The sequence below is a fragment of the Ptychodera flava genome, chromosome 11 (assembly GCF_041260155.1).
Source record: "Ptychodera flava strain L36383 chromosome 11, AS_Pfla_20210202, whole genome shotgun sequence".
Classification (NCBI taxonomy): Eukaryota; Metazoa; Hemichordata; class Enteropneusta; family Ptychoderidae; genus Ptychodera; species Ptychodera flava.
This window is the reverse complement of record NC_091938.1, coordinates 16537535-16560479: the sequence shown is the minus strand read 5'-3', so window position 1 is coordinate 16560479 and position 22945 is coordinate 16537535. Positions and strand designations below refer to the sequence as shown.

The 22945-nt window shown below is 38.4% G+C and overlaps 1 protein-coding gene and 1 long non-coding RNA gene across 7 annotated transcripts in view; one reads left to right on the top strand and one right to left on the bottom strand.

The window, feature by feature from the left end:
• LOC139143659 (dual specificity calcium/calmodulin-dependent 3',5'-cyclic nucleotide phosphodiesterase 1A-like) overlaps positions 1-22945 on the bottom strand; it is a 280905-nt gene that overhangs the window by 238205 nt on the left and 19755 nt on the right. The window lies entirely within an intron of this gene.
• Positions 1019-9272, top strand: LOC139143656 (uncharacterized). Its single transcript, XR_011554648.1, has 3 exons — positions 1019-2628; positions 3914-4006; positions 5869-9272. It is a non-coding gene; the product is annotated as an uncharacterized lncRNA (long non-coding RNA).

The window sequence follows — 22945 nt, the reverse complement described above, 5'->3', positions numbered from 1 at the left end:
GTTTGTGATGATGTTTATCAACATGCAGTTCATTTGCAGTTATGCAAATGGGCACACTCTCAACCAATAAATTAAATGTAATGTTTTCTGGCTCTGCATGGTAAACGTTAATGTTAGGTAAGAGAAGGGAATTGTAAAAAAATGTGATCGAAATTTTATTTTCTCTCAAAATTTGGTGCTCTCCGTATCCAGCCTTCTGTCTGATTGTGACGCTAAATCGTTGGTCTCCTTGGTGATAGCGCGAACGCATAGTGTCGGAGAGCGATAAAGGCGGTGAGCTGTGAATTCAATAATGTCAAACACCGCACGACTTCGCTTTGTATATCGCGGAAACCATGACAACCACTGTTCGATGGGACGTCTGTCGTCTGTGATTCATTAATTCGACAAGGATGGCAACAAGGCTCCATCCACTGTTGCCGTGGAGGTCAAAGACCTTTATGTGTCGTCTGCTGCGTGCCACCCGCAGTACACAGGTACAGTATCGCTCTAAACGAAAGCTGTGTGATGTCTTACCGAGATAGCTGCCGCGCGGCGCTAGTCATAAAGCTGAACTACCCTGATGCACATCAAATACCAATACTTGAATTTAAAGGGAAATAAAGTACGACTTCAGAAGTACAGTTTGTGATCTTTTGTGTGAGGAAATAAGGTATTTTCACCTACGATATGAAAATAACCAACCACTTCCCTTCTCCTGACATATTATTCCAATAAAACCAAAGAAATGTAATGCAGTACAGTTACTTGTATTGATAATTAAATGTATTTGAAACCAGCAATTGTTCTTCACATTTGGATAGCACGATTGACAAACGCCTTTAATTATAGTTTTAAATGGCTGGATACGAATAAAAAGTGTAAATGATCCTAACTTCAAAGTTTTACTGGATTTGGCCAACAGTCGCCCATACCGTTAAAATACTCCCTTCGCTTAAATACAGTGGAATTTGATTGAGTGTCCGGTTTGCCTTGCAGAGCTCGACGAGTCTACATGTTATATGGCGTTGAATGCCTGCCAAAATTAAGCTATGCCATTTGTAATTACGACATGCCTTTCGCAATTACGACATGCCATGATGAGATGCAAAATGCGAATATTTGACATGCAGACTTGACATTCATAATTACGACATGCCATGATGAGATACAAAATGCGAATATTTGACATGCAGACGTGACATTCTTAATTACGACATGCCATGATGAGGTACAAAATGCGAAAATTTGGACATGCAGACTTGACATTCATAATTACGAAATGCCATGATGAGGTACAAAATGCGAATATCTGGATATGCGGACTTGACATTCTTACATGAAGAATGCGATAATTTGCTATGGGGACATTCAATGCGAAGTTGCATTTGATCATGCGCAATGAAGACCCGCGATGCAACATGCGGACATGCCATTATGCGATGCAAAATGCAGACATGCCATTATGCGATGCAAAATGCAGACATGCCATTATGCGATGCGAAATGCGGACATGCCATTATGCGATGCAGAATGCCGACATGAGGAGTCGAAGCTTTGAATTAGGCTACCTTTTTTCCAGCAAGCTAGGAGGTCACCTTACATCCACAATGCATCTGTCTTTCAACTATTTGCAAACATGGCGTCGAGTTTTGAACTCCGAGCCCTGGAGCTGGTACAAGTGAGGTCGATGAGCGACAACGCAGTGCGTTGCAAGCACCTACTGCCATGGAGAAGTTGAATTTACAAAGATACGGACTCGGTATAAAAAGGCCCGTTTCACGGATGAAAATGGCGACTACAATCACGTCCAAAAAATTTGGAAAACAATTTCCAAAGCTGAAATCTGTTGCTGGTGTTTTGCTATCGGTCGGCAGGTAGCTGTCAATCGGACCCTACGCCGAGTCGCCAAGTGGCTGAAGAGCAGGTGTTGTGCCCCTAACCTTACTTCTATACGATATTTCAGATTGTATTGCATAGTTTTATTTCGATTTAAAACAGTCGCTGGTCTTTATAAGTTTGCGACGACATTCTCTTAGTTATACAACGCCGCGCCGCCACTCGGAGACGGCAACGCGGTCCACAGCGCTAGGTAAAGTACAGTAACTACCGCAGTCATCTGAGAATTGGACGTAAATTGCCATCGAGCTCAAAACATAAAATTGGGTATACTACAGATGTTGATTATACAACAATACAGTAGAAGTGACAATTGTTTATTATTATCTTATTTACTTTCTAGTCTGCACGGATGTATATTCAGAATGGGTTCATCAGATTTTAAGACATATGATACAGATTTGCTATGGTGACTTTGATGCTGTTTTGTCAGTGGCACATGATGATCATATTCCAAAAGGATTTTTAAAGAATGCCATTGAAAGTTTTTCTTTTAGTAGTTGCTCTTCCAAAGAACATTATCATAATGTTTTGACTGATTAAACAGAAAGATTTTCTTTGTGTAGTGTTTTGATTGTGACAAACCACCGACATACATTTCCTCATCTTTTTGCAGATTAACATGAAAGCAGATATTTTAATCGAAAGTTTGGCAGGGAATGTTGGCAGAGATGAAGTAATAAGAAGGCTTAGACATCACCATCGTGATTCCAATCAAGTGTTTTATGATTTGTCAGCTATAAGTGGCAAGTAAGCAAAACATATACATACATATTTTTTTAGCTACTATAGACTAATAGTCTATAGAAGCTATTGGGATGGGTATTCGTCCGGCATCCATTGTCAGTCTGTATGTATGTATTTATGTCTATTTGTGAGGATGTCCGTCCACTCAAATATCTGGGGAACTGTAGTACTTACAGACTTGATATTTCCTGTGTTGATGAACATATGATTCTGACAAAATATCTTTTTTAGTTTTTAGCTCATATTCGGTTTTGTATATAAATACCAAAAAGAGCTTACATGATGAGTCGGTGGCGTCTGTCTGTCTGTATGTATGTATGTGGAAATGTATGTGCGGATGTATGTCCGTCACACACAAAGGCTACCATACCGCCAAAGCTACCATCTCAGTATTTGGTGTACATGTAGATGCAGGGGTTGAGATGCGATGTTGTTCAAATGAACACGTCAGTGTCAAAAATGTGCAAATGAGGTAAGAAAAAGGGAAATTCTGCAAATGTGCAGGAGTGATGGCATGCCAGTTAAAGACAGGCTAAGTCCACTGACCTTGAGTCATATCCTGTCATTGTTTATGAACTGTTACATATTAACAGACCTGCTCAAACCATAGACAAGAGAGGGGGAAGACTGTCTATGCTCAAACTAAGAGGGGCTAGCTGTTTCTGCTATGCATGTTGCTAAAGTTGACCTCCAGTACCTCAAGTTTCAGACCTTATTTACTTTTGTTATTCTTGTTTTTCTGGTTTAAATACTTCTTGTTGTTTTCCTGGTTGTACTGTGCAGAAATCATTGTCATAACATCAACGTAGAATTATCCTGCACTGAACAGATAGAAGCAACATTTATTGTTGATCTTTGGTACCCAAACTGGTATATACCAATTCTGATCAAATTTGAGCGACACCGTATAATTGCGGTATTTTTTAATATTGTTGAAAATATGCAAATTAGCTCAAAAAAGTCACACAGTGCTTTCAAAACAGTCACAACAGTCATATACCCAGTATCAGCACTCACAGTACCAGCTACCAGCATTGACATGTATGTCAAAGAAAGTTTATTTTCACACTCCTCATATGATGCAAGTTTTGCAAAGATGACTACGTGGTAGACTTTACCAGTTCAAACCTCTTGTATGTGTCCAACTAAAGTTATGCTGAGTATGACACTTGGTTGAAATTGGACTCTTAGTCTCAGTAAAATAGACAGTGAGATACTGTACAACATAGAATTGAAAAATGAAGAATAATCATCAAAAACATTGACATTTGCCCATTTTATATTCCAGATGAAAACCACGATGAAGCGACAAATTCAGTTCAAGATGTGATGAGTTCTACATCCATGGCATCGACATCAACAGACCATGGACCTACAAGTGGTAAGCTAAATGATTCATTTCCCTGTACACAAAGTACAGCGTAACAGTAATAATATGTTATCATATACCTAGATTCACGTGCCTATATAAAGCTTCGTGAGAAAGCACCCTCACATCCATGCATTTTTTTAACGTATCACGCCCCAGCCCAGTGCCCAAATTTGGATGAACGCGTTGAATTCTGCACGTCCAAATATGGGCAATCGTGTTCACTGTTGAACTATATGAACTGCTTCAATACTTGTTACAACGCGTGTTGCTATCAGGGAATGTTATATTTGTACATAAAGTCAAAGCGAGATTAGGAAAATGTCTGCTCGCTAAGATTGTATAGTGGCGACAGTGGAGTCGGGCTGGTGACATTTAATATTTCTAAAGTCAAGTGAAATCCATCGTAGGCCTATCCTAAGTGCATGCCAAATGACACTAATTTACATCACGCATTTGTCCTTCTTTAATACACCTTGATTACAACCTGGATCTCTGTTGCTCATGTATGAAGCTTTGCGTGTTCTTCTGCAGGTAAACAAATAATGTCATTATGTAAGTAAATCAACTATGTGAAGAGGCCATTGCTTTTCTGAAAAATTGACACAAATGGCAATGAATATTTGATATCGCACAAATTTTTACCTCTGAACAAATCTTAATATTATGTTAAGTACATATTTATCATTCCATACGGTATATGATAAAACCTTTACGGCCCAGATACAAGTTTTGCGGACCATAGTGGCACGGCATATGGGCCCTCACACTCAAGCCCTTCCGCTGTACGACCTTGGCCTGCTAAACTTGTATCAGGGCGGTAAAGATTATTACTTAAGGTCCATGCATCCTTCAATCATCAGACAAATGAAGTTAAAGGATCCATACCCCACTTTCTTTTAAATCTTTGGGACATACCATTCTATTTGTATGTGGTGTTAAACTTTGATAAATAATATTTGTTTTGGTGGCGACATTTTGAAACCAACTTAGATTGTTTGTTTAACAGCAAAGATTTCTCAGTATTGATAATGTGCAGCTTTTCTGATATGCAGAGATTGCATCGCTTGCTTATGTTAGAGTAGCTCGTCAATAATTGACCATGAAATGTCATGAAATGTCTGTCTGTGTGCCTGTATATGTGTATGTATGTCTGTATGTATGTGTCTGTATGTATGTATATACGTATGTATGTACGATCTGTCTGTCTATCTATCTGTCAGTCTTTCTGCAGTTACGCATTTAGGTATTTACCCATTTCAACAACGTATGTCTGTAAGTATGTCTGTGTGTATGTATGTATGTATGTATGTATGTATGTATGCATGTATCAAAACCTCAAAACCACAGCACCTGCCATCTTATTCTTCTGTGTACAGGTGGGCCCTGGGGTGGAGATTTGAATTTGGTAAAATATCAAAATGTCAATGTCAAAAATTTTGCTAATGAGTCAAAAAAAAGTAAAAATCCTGCAAAGTGCTGAAGCTCCGTTACTACTGGCCAGATTTGGCTGAAACTTGGTATGCATGTACCAAAGGGTAACCTTAGTTGTGAGTCTTATAATTTGTATTTTTTAGGCAAATTTCCCCATTTTTGGTAAAAAAAACCCATTTTATCTGAAATTGCTTGTCCACTTCTTTTGAAAGTTGGTATGAATGTTCACAGGGGTAAACCTTGGTAAGTATGTCCAATTGCAAATTGTGACAAACCATGAAATGTGATCATGTAATCGAAGTAGCCATTAACAACCTGGGCTGCGTCATCAACTATTACTTGTCACTCAGGACAGTCAATTTAGGATCATGATCAGTAGGAATAGTTTAGATCATGCAAATGTTATGTAATCAAAGTTACTTGTCTTTTTCTTTCTTCAGACACTGCAAAACACACACCTTCTGCTATGACACCCCTGGAAACACTTGAAGAATGGAGGAAAACAACTATCAGTGGGCATGCTAGACCACCAAAGATAAACTACATCCAAGATGCCAAGTCACCATTTCAACAAATGTTTGGCATTTATGAGAAGAAAGTTGATCTTTTCGTTCATCCATCTGTAACATTAATTTCTGGTATTAAGGAAGAGGCTGCAGTGGATGTTTGGGATCCATCCAGAGAGTTCTTCCACCTGACATTTCAAACACTGACAAGAAACACAGAGGAACCTTTGTATGAGGGAAAAATGGAACATCTGCTACAAATACTAAAACAATCAGTTATAAGTCAGGAACTTTTTGAACTTGTTGGTAAAGCAATTGCACATGGATTAAAACTGATATGACACCAATGTCTTGCAATTACATGTAACACATGCATTTTTTCATGTTTAGTTACATTGTTGCAAACTTAAATGCTGAACTTTTGTTTCATGTCACTGCTGAAGAATGCTGCTAAATTGTGCGGAAAGATTCTGTGTTATATCCCCACGGATACTGTCCAGGGGGACTTATAGTTTTGGTCGTGTGCGTGCGTGCATCCGTTCATGGAGATGTCTCAGAGACGTCTGGAGCGATTTCATTCAAACTTGGTACATGGGTTACTCCTTATGTCAGGCATATGCACATCAAATTGTTTTGCGATCTGACAAAATATGGCCGTGTGACGGTCATTTTATTGAGAAAGCGGGGACTATGTCATTGACAATGACTTTTTGAAAAAGAGCTCTATTTCTAAAGCGACTGCACTAAATTTGATGAAACTTTGTAAAGATGTTTGTCACACAGAGCTCTGATAGCACACAGTCAGTATTGCATCAATTAATTGCTAATTTGCATATTTGATGAACTTTTGTAATTAGGGTGATATGTATAGAAATACTGCAGCAAATTTGATGAAACTGGGTATAGATCTTTAGCACACAGTGTCATATAAGTTTGCAAAGACACTTTGTGGTGTCATTCAAATTAATTGCTATTTTGCATATTTAATGAACTTTCCTAATTAGGGGGCTTTGTCCAGAAATACTGCATCAAATTGATGAAACATGATACAGATGTTGATCTTCCAGTACTGTAATACTGTGAGAAGTCATTAAGCAGTATCAAGTCAATTGATTGCTATGTTGCATATTTAATGAATTTTCATAATTAGTTGATATGTCTAGAAATGCTGTATCAAATTCGTGTGTTACAGATGTCATCTGCCAGTAGGTTATGTCATGCAAATATATGTAGAAGTATCATGTCAATTATTTGCATTTGAGGTGCATAAAATTTTTAATTAATCACACAGGTGATTCCTAAGAAAGTGAATTTTCAGAATGGAGAAAATTGCCTAATAATTTAAAACATTTGTAGTTTCATTGCAATTTGAGCAAATCTGGCTCAAATCACCCCTGAGGTTATAGACACTATATGTCGAGGCTATTTGAGCAGGTTTCGAAATCTCTCTTTATATTTACTATTTTTGCAGTTTGTACAGCTCATTTGCATATCTCCAATGCTACACAAAAATAATCTGTCCCAGTCCCCTTACATACCTTCACAGCAACTATCAGAGTAATGAACACAGCACTTTTCAACTTTCACAGTTGATGGACAGACAGACAAGCATACCAATATAACTACGACAGATACTGTACCTACAATATGTTACCTTGTCACATATTCACAGAGTAGTAGCTAAAATTCATAGATTTGTAGGCAAAAAGCTAAGGGTAAAGTCCTACTGGTGTTCAAATACAGTGTTCTTTGTTCATGAAACCTCCAAAAAACATATGCATGTGTGAATGCAAATCCAAGAATGTAATTACTCGGGCCTTGTGATAAGTCTAGTAAATCATACACTTTATACTATCCCTATTCTTAGCATTTTGTGGTAAAGAGCAAACATATATTTGAACCATATCTGATACAAAGAAATTGCAAACATCTACCAATTCACACATGTGCTAGGTTTTAGTGATTGACAGTTTATGGCATTACATACTCTGTGCTTCCTATGCTTGCAGAACAAGACTGATGAGGTTTTCCCCTTGAATAAGTTAAGCCTGGTTTAAAACCACTACACATGTCAAACTTATTAAGTCCATATGACTGGGTATAAGTGTGGCCCATACTGCCACCAGAGTTGGGGGTGTATGGGTCCCACCACAAGTTTCTTGTTGTTGTTGTTTATTTTGATAGTTTGGAGTATGATATGTATTGCCAATGAAGATTTATACCATCAACCAAAAGGGTCTTGGTCTTATAAAACTGGTTTTCTGAAGATTTCTTGTTGAGGTTGTTCTCTTCACTCTGTGACACTGTATCATTAACCCTAGTTTCCTCTATACAGGCTATAACTGCATGCATAGTGTCATGTATTTGTCCTGTGATAATCTCATGCTGTTTCATGATGAGTGTGACTGCCTATTGCACTAAGGAAAGCAAGCAAGTTGTAAGTTGCTAATCTGTGGCTGCTGTCATTAGATTATCACCATTGCTAGTGCGTTTATTGTTGACAAAAGACCAAGATGCCAAAAAATCAGTAGATAAAAGTTTTGTTGGCAATGTACACATCATACTCATATTATATACGACAACTTATATAAATAAATTAAAGCTGCAAGCTGCGTTGGCAGGCCCAGGCAGTTGCCATGGTTTCAGATGCCCGCAATGATGATACTATGAGCAAAGTTTTAAATGGTTTTTGGTTTTTCTAAAGATGAATTCTGAACACCATGTCATGGTTATTTAGATTTCGCTGGTAATGGTAGGTGTAACGCAAAACCCAACTGGTTGCCAAACAATGTAACCGATGTAAATGCCTTTGCCAACTTGAAAGTGCTCAAAGTAAGGATGACACAAGGAAACTCAGTTCACTTAGGACAAAGATTTTTAAAGATTAAATTTGGATTTCAATATCAGTGCAGCAAACAAAGTCTGGGAAAGAGAGACTAACCACTTACTATATCTAAAGAAAGACAATACCACACTTTGTACAATTTTATGATAAGTACACACAAGCCAAATTTACTGCATGTAAAGTGTGTGATTTTTAACTGTCATAATTTTGATACCATGACACAGCACTCAATTTTAAAATATACAAGAAATACTTGACATTTAACCATCTATTGTACTGGTCAGAATTTTTTCCCCCATTGGAACAGTACAGTATGACTTCATGTAGTCATGTTTGTTATTTGCTACACAATGATATATGAAAGACTATGTTTATAGATCTACACTGAGGTAGAGTCACAAATGCCATCTGTTCTCATACTTGTATGAGTATTGTGAAAATTGAATGAAGTTTAAGAGAGTTAATAAATGCATATATTTATTGTTATTGTAAATTGTGTGGTACTGTTCTTCCAAGTCTTAATAACTGTGGCTATCCACCCTTTGTAAAATATATATCACAAATACTATGCATGGATCAGACAGAGTGCTGTCACTTGCACATCAATTAATACTTTATTTGCAGTGTACACAACAGGTACAATCAATGTCTCATTAGAGATGGTCCCAAACATTGCTCCTTGTTCAAATATGCCAGGCGCTTTTTTCACATCAAAATTCATAGACTGCATACTGGTCATGTTAATTCACTTAATGAACTACACAAAATTTTCATCGCTTGAATACAGTAAGCTACCTTTACAAACAACAGTGACCATCACTGTTAATATCAGCCACAAACAACAGGAGGATAATATGTAAGTTGTTCACATCTAAGGGCAGCACGTATCATGCTTCAGTTTTCCTGCAAACACACGCATATGCCATCAAATGTCACGTGCAGCCCTCAGAACATTTTGATTACACAGTTGGTACTTGATCCTCAGTAATGCTGAACGAGGGCCGTCCTCGGGAATTTGCTGGTTCCAATAATGGTACTCAGGCTTCAAAACCATCATTCACAGAGCTAGCCAGAACATCAATGGCGCCAATGACAAGCTGAACAGGGCTGACAACATCGTCGTCGATTATTCCAAAAGCATTCGAGTTAGAAAGAAGACGATGGACATTCACATATTTTCTTTGGAAGAAATCGTGAAACTGATCATCCATACGTTATGAATTGAGATCGAGAAGTAGAGATTGAATGCTCCTACTTTAGTACTACCTCCATGTTCGAGCGTACATGGCGATTTATAAAATCAGAGTTCAACGGATTGCTTGATTTTGACATTTGGCATATATGTATACTCTGAGTAACTGGTGTCCTTGCTAGCTTACCACAGAAGGGCACACAAGCACTTCTCTGATGCTCGTTCGTAATACCATAGACCCTTCATGGAGCTCAAGAGACCGTAGGATCGTACACTATAAATCCAAAACTCTTATTCGAGGCCGACCATGTTTGCGAATACACTGGTGCATTGTGGATATGAGATGACCCCCTAGTTTGCTGGAAAAGGTAGCCTAATTCAAAGCTTCTACTCCTCATGTCGGCATTCTGCATCGCATAATGGCATGTCCGCATTTCGCATCGCATAATGGCATGTCTGCATTTCGCATCGCATAATGGCATGTCTGCATTTTGCATCGCATAATGGCATGTCCGCATTTCGCATCGCATAATGGCATGTCTGCATTTCGCATCGCATAATGGCATGTCTGCATTTCGCATCGCATAATGGCATGTCTGCATTTTGCATCGCATAATGGCATGTCAGCATTTTGCATCGCATAATGGCATGTCTGCATTTTGCATCGCATAATGGCATGTCTGCATTTCGCATCGCATAATGGCATGTCTGCATTTCGCATCGCATAATGGCATGTCTGCATTTCGCATCGCATAATGGCATGTCTGCATTTCGCATCGCATAATGGCATGTCTGCATTTCGCATCGCATAATGGCATGTCTGCATTTTGCATCGCATAATGGCATATTTTCGCATTTTGCATCTCATCATGGCATGTCGTAATTGCGAAAGGCATGTCGTAATTACAAATGTCATAGCTTAATTTTGGCAGGCATTCAACGCCATACATGTTGCTTATCATTAGAAAAGTAAACATTTGCAACAAATTGAGTCTTCGTCTTTGGTTGGTGTTAGATTACAGCGCGCGGCAAACGTTTCCCATACACTGTCTCGTCACGATCACTGCAGTCGTTTCAGCATGTCACTGACAACAAGCATAACACTGCACTACATGCACACCATCAGTTTTCTTTTAGGTGTTTACTTTAATTGGGAACTTTATGAAGAAACAAGTAAATTCTTTCAAAAAAAACTTTCTTCTCCTCTCGATGTCAGCAATCACGACAACAGTTCCTTCAGCATGCAGTCTGTAGCATTGCGAGTGCAGTCTACTCTATCAACAAGTTTGACACGATACAACACTGAATATTGTCAACCAGAAAATGCTAAACACTCCTAAATGAAACTTTAATCCCGCTTTCTCTTTTGTCTCAGCTAAATGAAACTTTCTCAATTGACACTTCTCTGAGCTACAAAATAGACTTGAAGAAAAGTGTTGATTTTGCACATGCAAGTGCAATTCAATCAACACGGTACATTTTGTGCCATTGAATAACACACCAAGTGTTTCTGAAATAATTCACCGTATTTTGGCACTTAATTTCCCGGACGGCATCATACACGGCAACGGGTTAGCATTGAGGGGACGATGATATCTCTCTGCCTTCAAAATATTCTTTACCTTGCTGAAAAAATACAATGTTTCACTGTAATAAAACGCCGAGAGTCAGTCCGGTTGATGTTGAGGACTTTCCTCGAGATATAGATCCGACACTCGAAAAATATGCCAGTGAGTTTTGTCTGAGTTATATTTCCCAAATCAAAGTACACAAAGCTGTAGCTGAAAGAAAACTTTGATGATGTGCTATAGCTATAGTGCGGTGTCAAGCTTGTTGTGCATGAGTGGCATGCTGAAACGACTGTCATTATTGTAGAAGAGACAGTGTCTGGGAAACGTTCGCCGCGTGCGCTGTAATCTAACACCAAATACTCAATTTGTTGCAAATGTTTACTTTTCTAATGATAAGCAACATATAGCTGCAATAATTGTAGCCCTTGGTTGGTGGGGATTGGGCTTCTGTCGTGCGGCTCGCGCCTTGCCCCAACCAGGGCTACAATTTCTCCTATACCTGCTAGTGTAAAAGCTGCAGTGCGGGTCTACACTGCATGGTCAAGGCACACACGGGGCCGCATTATTAGAGAATCTCGCCTTACCGTGTGCAAATTTCACTATAATCCTGCTCCCGGATAATGTTAGAGCCCTTGTAACTACTATCGATGGTCAACTTTACTCCTTGCAGCTGAAAAATGACAGTTTAATGACTCAGGCGCGAAGTCAATTCGAACTGGACCGCTGTCGTTGAACTCTGTACCCAGCTGACTTGTACCATTACATTTTAGGGGTGGCCGACAGGTGTGAGGGAGCTGAATGAGCATGCTTACGGGTAGCCCTACGAGCCCTACACTGCATGCCTCCGGAGCCAAAGCCGGACACTCTTGCCATACTCGTAGGACTAGCTTATGGGATTGAAAGGGGTGGGTAATTTTCATGACAATATATAACTCTTGGTGAATAAAGAGAGATACTTTTGCCGAAGTTCAACTACGCATTTTAATTAGTTCAATAAATCCTGTGCTCTATCTTCCCAACTTTCTCAAATAAGTTACGTACTAGTTCAATAAATCCTACACGGGAACGGGTCATTTGAAGCAGTTAGAACTTTGTGTCCATGCACATTGTTCAGAGGCGTGTGCCTAAGTTAAACTCCATAACTAGTTCAACTTACACAACTAAGTTCAACCATCCACCTCCATGGTACAACTACATTAACAAGATGCCGCTGTTGTTCAATGTGGAAAGAGTGGTTCCAAGCAAAATCTGTTCGACTAAAAAGGTCACAATGTGTGAAGTGGGATGCCAAAACGGCATTCTTGTCCATGACGGCGTGACTTTGAACATTTTTTTTTTAATCGGATATTTTCCATCTGGTATCAAAGTTTGACATATCGACGATTTCGGGATTACTGTGAAATCGCCGATCGACACTGGACTCAGCACTCTGCGTCTGTGAAATCGCCTATACTTACAGAATATTTATCGGCCTGGCCGCTATTTCCAAATTCCGGACTCTAGACGATACTACAATGACTAGCCTTGTGCCACGGCACGCCGGGTCTGTGAAATCGCCGATATTTATTTATAGTTACTTATAGTGCAGCTTTGCCAAATACTTTGCTATTTGTATACAACACGTAGGTATTTTACTGTTTTTGTACGGTCGTAGCATTACATTCCAGGTTAATTTTCTCACAGGACATTTATGTAGTCTCGCTTCGAACCATAGTGAACTTAACATTGTGCATGATGAACTCAGTATGGAAATAGCCTAATATAGGAACGACTTCCTCCAATCTGATGAAAATCAGATGTAGAGTACGGCGACGTCTTCTTATGCGTACGCGGTATTCTCTCGCTGCCGCCTCTCGAGCGACAGCAAGAGAATACCGCGTACGCATAAGAAGACGTCGCCGTACTCTACACCTGATTTTAATCAGATGGACTTCCTCCATCCGTTTGCTCATGACTACTTCAATAATGCAGTGTTTATCAATTTAAAATTTCGGCATTTTCTTGACTGTCAACATACATCTTTATGACGTTGTAGGCCGGGTTGTATGAGGATTTCTTTACATCACTTTCACGTCTGTACTTTTTCGTGGATATATCTTTCTCTTTGTAACAAATTCCTTGTAATCAGCATTACATACATGCTTTGATTTTGCTCAGCAGTTTATGAATAAATCTGATAAAATTTGAAGCACCGTAGTCACAGTAGTAGTAGTATCTAAGCTTCCCATTTTTACACAAAGTTGAGAATGTTCCAGACTAATTAAACTCATGTCATGATGAGTGTGGGGTAAAATGACATACATAACATGATCAAAAACAGAAGTGGACCAAAAATGGACTCCTGAGATACACCGCACCAATCGACAAAACATGAGCGTGTACACCTAAATAGCTAACATTGACTTCTTCCTGTAAGGTCTGATCGAAACCAATTCAGTGACAAATCAGAAAACATGTACACAGAAAGTTCGCTCAGCAAAATGTTATGATCAACGATGAAAAAAATCTTTAAGTATTCTAAAAACAATTATCTTCATCTATATTCTGTAAAAGTATAGACCCTGGTCAGTTAACTTGACTAAAGCAATGTGACAAGAGTGATGTTGTCTGATGATTGTGAGTTGTGACAAAAAAGATTAAATGCATAAAACTGTAAAAACTAATATAAACATGTTTTTCTAGTATTTTAGATAGAACTGATAGAAGGGAGATAGGCCTATAGTTGTTAACATCACTCTTAGAGCCTCCCTTATGAATCGGAACTATTTCAGCACATTTGAAACAGTCGGAAAATGTACCATTATAAGCTTCAAGATTAAAAAGAGTCGCGAATATTTGTCAGACATTCACCACTTTACAGCTCTGGCCAAGCGCTAGTCTGGCTCGAACTTCGCTACTAGATGATACTAGAGTTTGTTAATTAGGCGGGTAAATATCCGATATATATCGAAGATTTTATAGCCTTAGAGATCTATATCGTATAGTATAGTAGCCGTAAATATCGATTGGATATTTTATAATTATATTGCGGTGTCCTCTTGTTGTCAGAGCATCTGTATAAAATGGCAAAGACGAGACAACAGACTTTGCATGGCGTGAATATCTCTTTCACTTCTTAGGAAATAAAGATGGCAAGTTCTTCATTGGTCCCTGGTCTCTCTTTGCTTTCAGCGATACTAGTATTCTAGCAGTAATTGAAAAGGAGCAAACGGTCCTATGAACTTTTTCAATCCTCCGAAAAGATAGCGTTAAAATAACAACAACTATACTGCCACTACCGCGCTACTGTACTGCTAGTGCCATCGTTTTCATTAGTCCCTCACACCTGTCGGCCACCCCTAAAATGTAATGGTACAAGTCAGCTGGGTACAGAGTTCAACGACAGCGGTCCAGTTCGAATTGACTTCGCGCCTGAGTCATTAAACTGTCATTTTTCAGCTGCAAGGAGTAAAGTTGACCATCGATAGTAGTTACAAGGGCTCTAACATTATCCGGGAGCAGGATTATAGTGAAATTTGCACACGGTAAGGCGAGATTCTCTAATAATGCGGCCCCGTGTGTGCCTTGACCATGCAGTGTAGACCCGCACTGCAGCTTTTACACTAGCAGGTATAGGGAGAAATTGTAGCCCTGGTTGGGGCAAGGCGCGAGCCGCACGACAGAAGCCCAATCCCCACCAACCAAGGGCTACAATTATTGCAGCTAAGCAACATATAGACTTGTCGAGCTCTGCAAGGCAAAACGGACACTCGATCAAATTCCACTGTAAGTAGTTCGACATTGGACGCGGCAAAACCCTATGCTGTACATTCGACAACTCCTGGCCATTTTTGCAACTCCCGGACATACAAGGGAGCAAATGCAATAATTGGTGATTCAAAGGCTTGCGTGTTCATTGCGAGTTAAGCCTATTACATCAGATCAGAAAACTTTAAGAGATATTTTAGTAGTGTTTGTCATCACCATTAAAGTCTTAACGGGATGTATTATATCACTCGTAAACATAACTTTCTTAAAGTTACTCTGCTGACGACAACAACCTATTGTTTCATGCAATTGACTATACACACAGGGTTTAATACCATGAGAGCGTTTATAGTAAAAATAATGAAAAAGTCATAAAAAATGTCATTCTGTACAGGAATTTAGCTATTGGATTTATGTTTAGTCGTAAAGTGTGACGACAAAAAGGAACGACTACAGATATTTTTATTCGAGAACAACTTCCAGTAGAGAAATGTAGTCTGTGTGTCTGGAGCCAAACACTCCCACACAAGTCAGTAAAAAGTACAAAATATAATCAGACCACAACCTTGGTGTCTTTGGCATTATCTGAATATGTTATCGATGGAGAGACTATCAAAACGGAAACAAGGCCCCTGAAATCTACTTAATAAGGTTCACACCGAAGGACATTGCAGCTGCTGCAGTCGTGGAGTCTCGCTCTATCATTCAGGATCATCATTCACAACCACAGGGGACTCAGTCTCTGATGTTTTCTCGTTGTTTGTTTGTTTGTTTGTTTGTTTGTTTGTTTGTTTGTTTGTTTACTAACACAAACTTTGGTAGAGTAAATGAAAATATGACTGTTTGAAATAAAGCAATGAATAAAAGATAAAATGTAAAATAAAAAGCTAGAATATCACGCACATTTTGTCCGAACTAACACTTCACAGTGTGTGCGTTCTGTTCTGGCTTTCATTTTAAATTTTATTTATTGATGTATTTCAAACGAGCATACATCGTCACATTTCAGCTGTATATTTATGTACTATGCTTAAGTATTAGTAAACAAACAAACAAACAAGCAAGCAAATAAACATTCGTCGAGAAAACAACGGAGACTGAGCCCCGGGCCCCTGTGATACAACGGCTCCACTAGTCAAATCATTTGGTATTCATTTACACTTTGAATATTATTGACTACTGTTCAATTATGTAAATCTAATGATAATGAGTGATTATCGATGATGAATGACTTTGTACAGCGAGGTGTTTACAAGATGGTATAAAATGACACAAAATGGTACCAACGTTGAAAGGGAACAATACAGAGCTCGCCTTGGAGATGTTTGAATGTAAACGTACGAAAAACTGTGTCCACATTTAAACAGTAAATCTGTTATGGGTCTGGAAAGACACGGCAAAGATATTCCCGTCTTCCTAAACTGATTCCATCCACGCTGCCGAATAGCAAGGAATGCATGGTTACTTTTTATGGTCATACTTTTGCAATATTCAATTCATTACGTTGTCTGAAACTATTGTGAGTATTTCTGAATCATTTTTATTACATGTTTCTACACAACAATCAAATGTATCAGCTTCGAAAAAAATTGTTCAAGGTACGAATATATAAATCAGAGTTTATATAACTACATTTGCTGTAGGAAACACAAACATTTCATCTTCATTTCTCAATCAGATGTCATCATTTATTTTGTATATCGTATCTCAGAAGAAATAGGTACAGTATGAAAAGAATATGTCCTTCCTACAGTTGGCAGTTCAATTCTGATGGTTTTTCTGGCGCCGTTTAAATGGATAAAAAACTGAAAACGAACTGGCCTACTGGTTGCAAATTTGAGGGCGCCAAACATTTAACATCCCGAGATCTTGCGTGCGCGGGAAGCCATTACCAATCAAACAAGTAACCATATATTGGACCAACAGACACGATATAGTGGAGACAATTGACGGATAATATGCTGGAATTATGTACAGTTGGCCCGAGGGATAGCCGATGGCGTTCCTACAGACATTAGGAACATAATACTCCCAACTATAACAATGAGATTCATTGTGGAATATAACATTACAAATCGCTCTAATATTCGCATTGATTTGATATATACGAATGAAAGGAATTCATAATTTGATTGGAAAATGTATCTTCCCTTCACTGTATTATTTGTAAATCTATATCTCTATTAAAGTTTGGACCGCCAAGAAATGAAAGCGACAGTGCATACGTCATCAATACTCAAACGGTCTCTCTGAACCATGCTTGTAAGGATTTGGTTTAAAGAAAAATCGCAGTTTTCCAGCCATGTTTTACAGCAAAGCCGTCCCTTGTTTTCAACCGTGTACTCCATGACGTAGTAAATTTGAAGCCCCTAGGTTGTAACGATTGACGTATTTCCATAATATTTTTGTTTGTTTGCTTTAAATCAAAATTCCTTGTTCTGCCCCAAAATGCCAGGTTGTAAATTTCACTGCACTGTCCATATGTGTGCCCTACCTTGTTGTTTAAAACTGAGTTTTTAAACCGGAGTTTGTCTACAATACCCCGCATGTTCTACACAATGCGTTGCTTTAGCAAATCTAAATATTAAATAATATGTGGTCAATAAACTTGAAGAAGAAGAAGAAGAAGAAGAAGAAAAAGAAGGAGAAAATTTATTAGTGTTCAGAACAAACAAATGGAAATATTATCAAAAATTGCAGTCATTGTCCAAAAACTGTTTCCAACTCTCTTCCTTGATGACAATATTTTGCGAGTTTCTTTTGAAATATTAAAGAAGAAATGAATGTCCGACATTTACAGAAAAAATAACACGTGAAAATAATAAATAAATAATAAATAAACAAATAAATAATAAGAAATAAATAAAATAGAATAAATAAACAATATCTTTGTTTTATCAACAGATTATACAGTCAGCGAATGATAAGTGTTTTGTCTCATCAGGACCGAGTCTAACCTATACAGAGGATTGTTGTAAAGATCTGTTTAGTGGGAAAACTTAGCAGGTGTCACATGACAGTCGTCAATGAAACTCAAATACTGAGAAAAACATTACTGTGGTATTGAATTTGGTTAGACAAGTTTTCCGGTTACTGATGTCTCCAATCCATGTGCCCGGAGTCCTGTTGTTGCTAGCTTTTTATGACCATGGAAATCCATATTGATCAACGGGAATTCAACTCCGCTAATAGTCTGTGTGTCTTTCTGGCTATCGATGCAAGTGCCCTCAGGCGGTGAATTTTAAATTAAATTTGCGGGATGCTGAGAGAGTTGCATAAATGTGTCACTGGGAACACGGTCATCGGGACATACATCATTGTGATAGAAACCGATTTAGTTTTAGTGTGAAACGACACTTTTTCGAGATAAAATTCCATACAGAATTTAGGTCACATATTTTTCTTTCACAGTGATGCACTCTATAGACTGCAGTTAAATTTATTTCAAAAAAGCTAGGTTGTTTCTTTCTGTAGTTCTGTCTCTGACGTCATTCAGATTTACAATAATTCCACGACAACCTAGGGCGGGAATCATAGGTCAGACGATAGTTTATCGATATGCATCAGTTTATTGTTATTAGGGGCCACTCATTAACAAAGCAATAAAAGACATCCATTTTTGACGTTGAATATTTAGATTAGATGTACTCATGGCTTGCAATTCTGGATGTCGTCCTATTGCCATCAGATTTATTGTCAAAATCAATCCACAAGCCTGTTCCTATGCATATTTATCTGTTCGTCTTTCAGAAAATTCTCCCCAACCCCTGATTTTTCCCGTCAGCTCATTGAAGTTTCTTTCCGTGTGTTAAGGAAAACTTTGACGATTTTTGAATGCAATTTGTTCACCCGAGTTTTCTTTCCAATATTATTTTCACTGAGACCCATTATAATCACCACAGTCTCCCCACAATATCACGCGACTAACTCCATATTCAGATGTGGGTATAAACGTCCCCATGAATGAAAATCACCAACGCTTAAGCCGAGGCTTTGAACTTACAACCGAAGCAATTATTACACGTCATTCTTTAGTAAACATCGCCTATTTGGAAAACGTTAATCCCCTAAGAATAACAAGACAACTGATGTGATTCAGAATGTAAGAAAATCACTTCCACTTCGATCCTTCGGTATTATCTCGCTTTCTGAGCAACGACTCTCACGTGACCTCAGGTGAATAATTAGTCTATAACACAAGCAAAGGCTAACAGTCGCTCCAGTATGATTATACATTCTTCCCTTTCAAATGAGCAATGATTGATACTTGATCCGTGTAATTCATATTCTTTGCAGAGCTCCACAACATAGTCAATTCTTTGCTAAACTGTGTCACCGTGACCTTTGTCTGTAATCATCAGGGTCAAAATCTAGGCCTTCGGGGGATTTAACCCCATTTGATATCACGGTCTCTGTGGATATCGACATCCTGTGTTTTCCTTCCGGGCATGCGTGCTATTATCAGTTCGGAGAAAAACAAGTTATCGGTGATTTTCAAGCAAGTTATTTTCTGTCAAATACTGAGAAAGAAACCATTGTAATACATGTATGTGCATTACCGGGACCCTCGATATTTAGGAATATTGGTGTACTACTTTGTTAAAATACTTTTAATCACTTCAAAATACTTTTAATCACTTCAAATCACTGTATAAAGATCATTATGTATAGTTACTGTATAGTATGTAATTTTTGTCACAGTTCTGTAATTTATTGTCCTTGTGATTCTATGTATATTTATTGAGTGTTTGCTGTTTTTTTTATACTGAGTGAGGGCCTCAATGGAAAGAAGCTGATCAACTAGTTTGCGAGGCTTATTGAGATACCCTGAATAAAGATATTTAAAATAAAATAAAAAAATTTGTCCTACGCAAGACCAGGGGCACTTCTTGAAGACGGGTGATATGCAAGAATTGTAAAAAAAGCCAGTTTGAACCGCTTACCACTTGTCATGTTTAATGGTTTCTTGCTGAAGAAAGTTTCTTGGTAGAAGCTCCGTTACAGAAGCTTAAAGAGTCAATGTGCGCATGGGCGATGATAGAAGCCAAAGAAAGGTCAATGAACATCTACAAGCATGTTGATCATGCGTCCGCCACGGCAAACAGACTAACAGCCTTACCCAGCAGGCACTGCAACATCAGCCTATAGCCGAGACGTCTGTTTAATAAACGAGACCGAAACTCAGATGTTGCGTCGAGGAAAAGAGACATAAGAAAGCATCTAGCAAATCATTATGATTCGAAAGAATGGCAGAAGTGTAGAAAATCAAAAATACAGTTGCGCAAGATGTCCAGCTATATTTTCAAAGCGCCTATGGTTGTCAGGTGTACTAATTAATCACTACGTTAATTAGGGATTTTAAACAAAGTACCGAGATATTCCTGGAGATACTGTTTCAGTCCATCATTGGAGTGGCCCAGAGAAAAGTCCCACAACCCTTTGTGATATTTTTTAATTTGTAATCTGAGCCTTTCTACCATACAGTAATATCACCGCATGTACAACATGGACGCATAAAACGAAACGACTCGAGTATTATTTACGTTACAGTTTGTAGAATAATGACACCAGACAAATTAGGAAAAAGAGAACAAAACGCGCACACGGGAAGAAAATACGTCAGACGTCTCGTAAGTAGAGTCAGCAAACCTGAAACCCCGGTTTCCATGGTTTCAACGGAGCCGGCCCCATGGAGCAACACGCAGTGCTATTGTCTACCCTGGAATAGCTTTGCAATGAGAACCGTTCGTCCGTGAAATTCGAGAGATAATAATATAAATTGAATAATTCAGAGTGGGAGAAAAAATCAGAAAAGAGCCTTGTTTAGTATGAGAATATTGGTTATCTGTAGAAAATCATCCGCTCTGCCAATCTCCTTGCACTTTTATTTTGTCAGATATCGAGTTCATTATGCTCCTACAAGGAAAATGAATGTACAGCTGAGTTGAGTGGATGCATCTTACGTCGGGGTTATTCCGAAGTCTTAGAAAAGATAATTATGCATATCTCTGAGGAAATTTATCAGTAGATGTAAGTGCACAAATTATTTCTTGTAATTTGGTTTCACCAAGGGGAACTACGAAAATGAAGCACTTTCCCTCATACGACATGTTTCTTATAATGTCTTATATGTTTCTTATACGATTCTTATAAACACATGATACTAGGAGTCTGTACTGGTTATGAACGTGTGGAACTTTGTAGATCATATTTTGAAATAAAAATATTGGAGTTTAAATCATAAGTGAATTTTGCTGTTATAGCAGGGCATTCTGAATTGGAAAAAAGGACGATTATTATATCGGTAATTTTAAGAGTGTCTGCATTACAGGTCAAGGATTTTAGTGCAAATCGAGCTTTTAAAACGACCTCAATTACAAATTATAAAGCTGTTCTAAAGGTTACTGTAATCGAATTTGTTTGTGTATCATAAATGTGCTTTGTAAATACTTGCACATTGATGAAAGATAAAGTTAGTTCACTGAGAAAAAATATCACCACCAATGTGTAACGTTACTTCATGGAAGCTGAGGCCATTGCGTTTATGCTCGGTGAAGATAACACCAAACTTCATAGTAAACTGACCTCTCTACACGCAAATATGCACTACAGGGGAAAACCATTGTTTTGAAAGCCATTGTGGGCAGTTTCGAAAATCCACTTCAGAAAAAAAATGTCAGTTATAGCTTGAAGTCATTGTGGAGACGACAACTGCCCACGAAACTTAAATGTTGCTGTTGGATGTCATATGAAGCTAACAGATTGCATTGCTTTATAATGGATGTAATTTAAACCAAGTGGGCGTTAAATGGAAAGGTAGTTTATTTCCAGAAAGATACCAGGAGATATACAACTATATGTGTATTTTATGGCAAGCATTGAACAGCACTTTTGTTTCCTGTGATCCCATACTGTGAGGGGTTTGATAATTTCTCTGCGTGGAAAAAGTTATGAATAGTCTAAAGCTAAGAAAGGGGATCTGCAGCTAAACATCACAGATTTTCTGGGATCTTAACCTACAGCAAGATGTGGGATCATAGGTACACGGTAACAAAGATAGGCTGAAACGGGGGAATTCTGCGCATGCTTATCAGGAAAACTTGCGTGTGAACAGATCCACAGAATCGTCCGACTGTATGCAAGACTTAGTAAATTTGCAGGACAAGGTGAATACTCGCAGTGGTGAGACAAATTTCATTACGAGCAAATGATCGCGCGCATCAAAGGTACTAGCCTGCGTGCAATATGGCCACCCATGAACCGTTGTGATGAGGCGAAATAATCCTTTCAACGTTAAAAGAGACGATATTCCCTTTTCAGACCGGTGATGGATAGAAATGTGGTGCGAAAGTGTTGGTTTCATTGATTGAGTTTTAACCGCCAGTGACCCATCGAAACTTTTAAACAAAAAACGCTATCTAATTGTCACAGCCATTGCGTGATATTTTGATAGATGACGAGGCTTATTGAAATGCATTCTTGGAAATACATCATTATTTGACGTAACGCCGTTATGCATTAGCAATTTGGTATAGATTAGAAATTCGCTTACCACTCCCCTCGCGTTGTGATCCATGTATCTCATTAAAAAGACTCATTTTGGATTTAGTCGAATATCTCCAGTTTACCCGTTTCAATGCTGCCATAGCTAATGCA